The sequence below is a fragment of the Protopterus annectens genome, chromosome 1.part2, assembly GCF_019279795.1.
Source record: "Protopterus annectens isolate FY-2018-M chromosome 1.part2, PAN1.0, whole genome shotgun sequence".
NCBI lineage: Eukaryota > Metazoa > Chordata > Ceratodontiformes > Protopteridae > Protopterus > Protopterus annectens.
Window position 1 is genome coordinate 616444813 of NC_056727.1, and position 9676 is coordinate 616454488.

A 9676-nucleotide genomic window follows, 5' to 3' on the forward strand; every position below is an offset into this window, starting at 1 on the left:
ACCAGATTGGCTTCCTTTTTTTGGAGAATAGCATCTTGGTTCTGTTTGGGATAGCATGATCCATGCACTCATGTAAGTGCTTATAAAGTGCAATTGTGTAGGATTCAGTAGTCATAACTGTATTGTCCATCTGCATGGGTGTCATGAAGTTCACCACTTCTGTCTTAAGAAGCATGAAGTTGGCTTTGGAGAAATTTTTTACCATAGTTTCCTTAATGGGGGGTGGGGGCATGATGTGGATATCTAGGGTAATTAGCTTATGTTCGGATCGGACCAATGAGGCATTCACTTCAGGTGTGGAACACCGGTCACTCATGTTGGTAATGACTAGATCTAGGATATTGTTGCCCCTGGTGGGGGTGTGGATAAGTTGATCCAGGGCATTGGAGTTTATGAATTCCAAAAAGCGTTGAGTGAAGGAGTTGGTACATGAGTAGTTTTCCCAGTTAATGGTGGGGTAGTTGAAATCGCCCATTATTAGGGTATTTGGTTGAACCCTAATATTTTCTAGTACATCAAGAAAAGAGGATTGGGAATCCTGGGGCTTGGTGGGTGATCTGTAGCAAGCTACAATTTGGATAGCAGTTTTGCCCAGAGTTAGTTACACTTGGATATCCTTGGCTGCATTATGCTGAGCAACTACCCTAGAGGTGTGGATATCCTTAATGAATATGGACACACCTCTGCCTTTGGTGTTCCGGTCCAGGTTACATGACCGAAAAGTGTGGTATGAGTTATAGCCTGGTAGTGCAGGGGTATTCTCTGGAGCCTTGAACCAGGTCTCAGTTACTGCACAGATAGCGATGTTCTCCATTTTAAGGAGTGCCTTGAGTGAGTGCATTTTGAGATTTAGACTTCTAGCATTGAGTAGCATCACCCTCAGTTTTTGCTTGCCTGTTCCTGCTACGGTGGTGAATTTGTCATTTGAACCTTGCCTAAAAAAGGCACTATAGGGGCAGCAAGAACCTTAGCCAGTATCCAGAATCCCAGGGGTGACAGGTGCAGGCCATCTCTGGAAAAGCATCATGGTCTGTCGACCATGTCAACCCAGGCAGACAGATACTGGATCCCTTTAGAATGGCACCAGAAGCTTAGCCAATTGTTGAAGTCAATCATTTTGTTCTTGTACTGTGGCATCATTCTGGGTGATGGCAGAATACTACTCAGGGCTAGGGTCATACCTGCCTGGGCTACAAGATCGGAGAGCTCTTCCATGTCTCATTTCATGTAGTCCAGGGAGGTACGTCTCAGGTCGTTCACACCAACATGGACAATGACAGAGTCATATTTGTACTTGATGTGGAGTGACCTGAGTGCGTGGGTTATGTGGCATTTCCTGGCACTCGACAGGCAGCTGACGGTAACCTTCTCCTTGTTTAGCCTGGTGAGTGGGACATCAGTGTGCTTGACTATAGAGTCACCTATGACTAGTGTGTTGGGTACGTTGTTTTGCCTTATTGGCTGTGGTTGAGTGGCACACTGAGTCTGCTGGCTATGTATCATTTGGGTTGTGTTGGGGGGGTGGAGGTTGCTTGCATTTCTGCTTTGGAGGTCTCTGTTGCTTGAGCAGATTATTATTGAGAGCCTCCATGAATGTTTTTGTGTTTCTATGTGTGGATTTTGGTTGTGTAGATTTAGTGAGACTATGTGATGAGTGTGGTGCAAGTGTTTACCTTCTCCTCTTGACTGTCAAGTTCAGTCTTGATTGGAGACAGCTTTACCTCCAGTTTGGCTAGATAAGTGCATCTCTCACAGGTTGTAGTGTTGGGTGGTAGGAGGGTTGTCTGTGTACATGAGGCAATTTCTACATTGCCCCAAGATGTCCAGATTCATCAGATAGACAGGAGAGAAGACTGGGAGCTGACCCTTGGACATGCCTGAATAAAAAACTATTTCCCTCTAGATAAGTGAGGAAAGTGAGTACAAGAGCTGTTTTTGTCTAAGCAAGTGAGGAAGGTAAGTACCAAAACTGTTTTCCTCTAGGTAATGAAGAAGGTTGAGTGATGTAGTAATTAGTAGGTTATTTATTGCTTACAAGTTCTGAACAAGTGCTGATCACGAATAAGCAAATTCAAGTGCTAAAACTAAGAATCTGTATTTGGACTAAACTAATTACAGGAAAGGGGGGAAACAAGTGCAAATGTGGGCTTTTAAATCAAAAACTTGAAAGAGATGGAAAAACTGCCCAAATGGCCAATAACTACACTTTCTGGGCCAGAACCACTCCTTATGTGGTAGATAGGTTACCTAGTACTTACCACTCCCACTGATAAGCTAGAAGGCTTCCCTCCAACACAGAAAGCTTGGGGAGACCCAGAAGCTTACATTCAGTCCTGGATACAGCATGTCAAAAGGTCAGTTCCTTCTGGTTTCTCCTATTAACCTGGTGAACTTGGCCATCCTGAGGCAATGTACCAATGGTCTCATGTACACTGGCAACCCTCTCCTCATACCTCTCAACACTGAGACTTGTGAGAGGTGCACTTATATATTCAAAATAGAAGCCACACACTCTCCTGCCAAGACTGGAATAGCTGGTCAAGAGGAGAAGGTCAACACTTGCACCACACCACATGGAACACATAGCCCTCCAAAACACACACCAACACTGCCTTCACATAAAAACACAAACCACACACCCACCTTTGCAAAGGCTCTCATTACAAATCTATCCAAACAGCAGAGGCTTCCAAGGCAGAAACACACTCAACCACCACAACACAACACCAATCATGAGACACATAACTATTCTAAACAGTGTGCCACTCAACCAAAGCCCCTACAGCAAAACAGCATGCCCAACACACTAGTCATAGGTGACTCAATAGTGAGGCAAACTGATGTCCCACTCACTAGGTTGAATAAGGAGAATGTAACAGTCAGCTGCCTGTCAGGTGCCAGGATCCACCACATAACACACCCACTCAAATCCCTCAACAACAGATACAAATATGTCTCTGTCATTGTATATATGTGGGTGTGAATGACCTGAGAAATACCTCCCTGGACTACATGAAAAGAGACTTGGAGTAGTTCTCGGATTATGTAGCCCAGGTGGGTATGAACATAGCCCTGAGCAGCATCCTACCATCACCCAGAATGATACTACAGTACAAGCAGTAACTAATTGATTTCAACAACTGGATAAGTTTCTAGTGTCATTCTAAGGGGATACAGTATCTGACTGCCTGGGATGACATGATTGACAGACCCCAAAGCTTTGCCAGAGATGGCCTGCATCTGTCAACCCAGGCAGACAGATACTGCTTGCCATCCCTATAGTGCCTGTATAGGCTGTGTTCCAAGACAAATTACCACCATGACAGCTACAAACAAATGCAATCTGAGAGTCATGCTGCTCAATACTAGAAGTGTAAATCACAAAATGCACTAATTCGAAGCACCCCTTAAAATGGAGAACATCGACATTTGTGCTGTAACAGAGACCTGGCTCAAAGTAGCAGAAAGTACCCCTGCACTACTAGGATGTAACTCATTCCACACCTTTCGCCCCAAGAACCTGGACCGAAGCTTCAAAGGCAGTGGTGTTGCCATATTCATAAAGGATGTGCACACCTCCAGACTGGTAGGCCAACATAATGCATCAGAGTTACTTTAGGTGCAGCTAACATTGGGTAAGACAGTGATTCAGGTCATAGCCTGCTATATGTCCCCAACCATGTCCCAAGACTGACACTCCATGTTTTTAGGCACCCTGGAGAATATTAGGGTCCAACCTAGCACTCTCATACTGGGTGACTTCAACTACCCCTCCATTAACTGAGAAAACTACTCATGTAGCAATACACTTGCCCAATGTTTCCAGGAATTAATTAATTCCAATTCCCTGGACCAGCTCATTCATACCCCAACTAGAGATAGTAATATCCCTGACCTGGTCATTACTAACACGGTCAACTGTTGCTCTACACCAATAGTCAACTCCTCCCTGGTTATATCCGACCACAAACTAATCACATTGGAAATTCCCATCCCTCCCACCCCCCTGCAAAGGTAATCACCATGAAAAAGTTCTCCAAAGCTTACCTTGGGCTCCTAAAACAGAGGTGGCTAACTTCACGGCAGCCATGCAAATGGAGAATAGTTGCATGACTGCTGGATCATACACCAATGCCCTGTACAAACACGTACACAAATGCATGGTTCTCGCCATACCCAATAGAATTAAGACGCGGTCCTCCAAAAAAGGAAGCCAATCTGGTGGTCCACTGCCATAAACAAACTCTACAACATAAAAAAAACGGATGCAGAATAGGATGGAATCCCAAGACTGGAAAAACTCCGTTATCAGCCTCAACAAAAGGTTGAGATCCCTCACCAAATCTTCTACAGCTAGCTATGAAAACAGTATTGCAGCAGATAGTAAAGACAACCACAAGGCCTTCTATAGTTATGTAATGAATCTACATGGCAGTACCCAGATTTTCTCTGAGCTACTGCACAATGGCACCTCCTATACCAAGCCAACAGATATTGCCATTATACTGGCCGACAGATTCAGTGCCAACTTTACCCCTCCCCCCAAGGATCAATCATAATACCAGTAGATTGCTAGGCACCCAGTATTACTGCTGCACAGGTTAAAACAGCACTGTCCAAGGCCAAGAATACAGCTTCTATGGGACCTGACAATAGGCCTGGCTGTGTTCTACATGAACTACAGAGTGAACTTGGCACCACACTTGTGTGCCCTGTTCAATCACAGACTCACCTTAGGCTTTGTCCCTACCAAATGGTGGACTGCTACAGTCATCCTTCTCCACAAAGGAGGAGTGACTACAGACCCTGGGAACTATTGCCACAGTAGCCTGAAAAGTCTGATATGCAAAGCTATGGAACGCATCATCATGGAGCTAATAAACAAGGATATAGACAATCTTCAAACATTGGATCCCACACAGTTTGGTTTTGTGAAGGGTAGACCATGCCTGCTCAACGTGGTTGACTTCTTTGAGTCAGTCGCCAGCACTGTGGATGACAGCAAGGTGGTTCATACAGCCTACCTTAATCTGGTCAAGGCCTTTGATAAGATTCCCCATGCAAGAATCATAGAAAAACCATTAAGCTAGGCATCAACCCCTATATCATTAGGTGGGTTGCAAACTGGCTCACAGATAGAACCCACAGTGTGAAAGTAGCCGACTCCAAGTCAGACTGCCAACCAGTCATGAATGGAGTCCCACAGGGTTTGGTCCTGGGTCCTCTCCTGTTTGTTATCTACTTTTCTGAAGTCCAGGCCAACACGAAGGGACTCTGGTTGACAATGTTCGCACATGATTACAAGTTGGGAGCTATTATTAACTCCCAAAGTGATGTTGACATCCTGCAGAAAAGGCCTCACTGAGACCAACGACTGGTATCAGAACCATGGCATTAAGCTCAATGCCAAAAAAAATGTCATCATCCCATTTGGGAAAAACTCGGTTCCCATAAATTACCACATCAATGGTAGACCACTGAACACAGAAGGCGTTATAACAGATCTGAGAACACAGGTTGACAGCAACCTTTCTTTTGACCACCGCATTGCCACTGTGATCAGAAAGTCCTTCTTTGTGGCACATCTCATTACTAAGGGTTTTGCATCCAGGATGAAAGAGGTAATTGTCTCCCTCTACTCTTCCCTTATTTGGCCAATCATTGAGTACAATGCCCCATTTGGCATGTACCTCACTAGACACCTGCAACAACTGGGTAGGCCACAAAAGTACCTCACAAAGATGATCCTAGGCCTTAAACATGTCTTATATGGACAGACTTAAGCAACTCCAACTATTCTCTGACTCACATTGACTACTTAGAGGTGATCTCTGCTCGACTTATAAAGCCATGTCTGACCCAGCTCTGTTAGAAATGCTACATCTAAAGAAATCCCAATCCCTCCGCACCACACAATCCACATGCATCCACCTCATTACCACAATCAACAGAACATGCTGGGGGGACAGGTTCATAACCCAGAGACTGCCCATGCTATGGAATAGACTTTCCATACATGCCAAACAGAGCACCTCACTGGCCCTCTTCAAGAAAAATCTTGCTGAATGGATGAGACATAGAAAACTCACCACATGGATCATTCCAGTGGCTCTACTCAACAGAGGCACTGGGAACTAATGTCAGGTGGCATGATGCCAGCGTACTCCTATGGGCTAAGCTTGTAAAGGCTCCAGGTGCATTAGCCTAGTAAGCCTAGTACACACCTATGAACCTATGAACGTAAACATCTGGATATTTCATAGACATCTGTACAGAGAAGTTATATGGCCTGCACAATGGTTTAACATGCTGCATGTGAGGCAGATGCAGTTACAATGCTATATAAAGTACTGCCATTGAGAGGTGTTAAACAGGTGTGGATGGTACACCAATCAAAATGGTATCAGCCAAAGAGAATATGATTTTCACACAAAGAAACACACACTTGCCAGTACTGAGATTAGAACTCCTGCTTATCTAGTTATTTCTACTACAGTGTTACGCTGGTATCAGACGGTCCATGGTGCTTTTACAAGTCAACCTACTCCAAAATTACTTTTTAGGTAAATTACATCAACAGGACTAGTAAATTAGGGTGAGGGGCAGTGTAAAGAGTGGTACACAACTAAAAATGGTATGACACACACAATATTTGAATCTCACACACACTTGCCAGTATTGGAATTAGAACTCCTGCCTATCTAGTCATTTGTATTACAGTGTTACACAGTTACCACTAGCTTACTGGGCTAACAAGTGGCTAAAGGTGCTGATAACTGTACAGCTGAGGTAAAGTATTACAGATGGCAAAAAGTCTGCCTTCAGTTTTTCCCTTAGATCTTGCTAGTTCTTTCTCTTGTGCACTTCAAATAGCATAATAGCTTTGCATTTCAACAGGTTCTTGTATCAATAAGTGTAGCACACCTGGGAGACATCATCAGTAATCTATCCTCACAGAATTAGCCCCAGTACTTAGTAGTCATGATCACCCCTCCTGGCATGATTGATGTGCAGTTTTCTGTGCTTTTGCCCATTAACGTGGTGCACTTGGCCATTCTGAGGCACTGTTGCAACTGCCTCATGTACACAGACACCCCTCTCTTCAACTCTCCAAACACTCAGACTTGTGAGAGTTACCCCTATATCACCAAATGTGGAAATATGCACTCTCCAATGAAGACTGAACTAGCTGGTCAAGAGGATGAGGTCAACATCTGCACCACACCATGTGGAACACATAGTTACCAGAGCACCCACTATCACAGCCCTGACATACACTCACAAATCACACACCCACCTTCACAGAGGCAGTCAATGGACATTTACCCAATCAGCACATACCAGCAAGACAGACATCCACTCAGCCACCACAACACAGCAAATGACAAAGAAGACATATGTCACCTACACAATGAGCTCTTCAACCTAAGCCTGTAATGCTAAAAACCTTGCCCAATACAGTAATCATGTGTGACTCAATACTAGGCACACAGATGTCCAACTCACTAGGTTGAATATGTAGAAGGTAACAGCCAGCTGTCTATCACATGCCACACTCAGTCAGATCACTCCACAACAACTACAAGTATCACTCTGTCATCATCCATGTGGGTGTGAATTACATGAGATGCACCTCCCTGGACTACATGACAAGAGACATGGTTAAGCTCTCAGACTATGTGGTCCAGGCAGGTATGACAGTAGCCCTGAGCAGTATACTACCATCGCCCAGAATGATGCTGCAGTACTCTCAACAAATGATTGACTTCAACATTGGCTTACATGTTGTTTGTCATTCTCAGGGGATCCAGTCTCTCTCTCTGCTTATGATAACATGATTGGCAGACCCCAATGTCTTTCCAGAGATGGCCTGCATCTGTCACCCCTGGGTTTCCAGGTTCTGGTTAAGTCTCTTGCCACCCCTATAGTGCCTTTTTAGGCAGTGTTCCACATCACATTACCACCATAACAGCAAGACATGAATGCAATCTGAGGGTCATGCTGCACAACAGCAGACATCTAACTCTCAAGATGCAGTCACGCAAAGCACTCCTCAAACTGCAGAACACTGACAGTTATGCTGTAATGCAGGGCTGGTTTACAGCAGCAGACACCAGCCCTGTGCTAACAGGCTATGACACATTCCACAGCTGTCAGCCCCAAAACATGGACCACAGCTCCACAGGTGGGGATGTTTCCATATTCATAACAGATATGCGCACCTCCAGACTAGTATCCCAGCATAATGCATCTGAGATACTTCAGGTACAACTGACTTTGGGTAATAGTGCAATCCATGTCATAGCCTGCTATGGATCCACATCCATGTCCCTAGACTGTCAATCCACATTCCTCAACACCATGGCATCTATCAAGGTTCTATCCAACACTGACATAGTAGGAGACTTCAACTACCCCTCCATCAACTGGGAAAAGTAATCAAGCACCAATAGACTGGCCCAACACTTTCTGAAATTCATCAGTTTCAATGCCCTGGACTGGCTCATACGGGCCCCAGTAGAGGATGCAACAACCTTGACCTGTGTTGATTACTTACTTATGGGACCGTTGCTCAACAGCAGTAGTCAATCCCTACCTGTTCAGATCCAAAGATGATGTAATCACCCTGGCAATCCACATCTCACCTACACCCCCCCCCCAAAAGGTAACCACCTTGAAAAATCTCTCCAAAACTGACTTTGGAGTCATAAAAACAGGGGTGGATGACTTCACTGCACCCATGCCAATGGAAATAGCTGCATGACTGTCAACATACACAAATGCACTGTACAAACATATGCATGAATGCATGGTACTAGCCATAGCCAACAGAACCAAGATGCTGTGTTCCAAACATTGGAAGCCAATGTGATGGTCCCCTGCCATTACTAAAGTGTACAACAGAAGAAAGACATTGTTGAAAAAAAAGGTGGTGTCCCAAGACTGGTAAACCCCCTTATTAGGCTCAACAACAATGTGAGAACCCTCATGGAATCATCTACAGCCAGCTATGAAGGCAGAATTGCAGCAGACACTGACAACAATCACAAAAGCCATTAACAGTTATGCCAACAACCTCCACAGCAATACCCACAAGTGCTGTGAGTTACTGCACAATGCTAACTCCTATCCTGAGGGAATAGATATTGGCAACAGTCTTGCCAGTGCATTCAGTGCCAGCTTTACCCCTCAATCACCCCTAAGGGAACAATCACATTGGCAGATGAATGCCAGGCACCCAACATTATTGCAGCCCAGGTTAGACCTGTATTGTAAAAAGGAAAGAATGCAGCTTCCATGGGACCCAAATATATCCGTGACTGTATTCTACATGATGTACAAAGAGACCTGGCACCACATCTGTGTGCCCTGTTCAGTCACAGCCTCACCTCATGCTTTGTCTCCCCAAAATGGTGAACTGCTACAGTCATCCATCTCCACAAAGGGGTAGCAACTACAGACCCTGGGGATTATTGGTCCATTAGCCTGATGAGTCTACTATGTACAGGCATTGACTGCATCATCAAGGACCTGAATGGCAAAGATATAAGTAATCTCCTAACTCTGGACCCACAACTTTGACTTTGTGAATGGCAGATCATGCCTGCTCAACCTGGTTGATTTCTTTGAGTGAGTCACCAGGGCTGTGTATGATGGTAAGGCAGTGCATACAGCC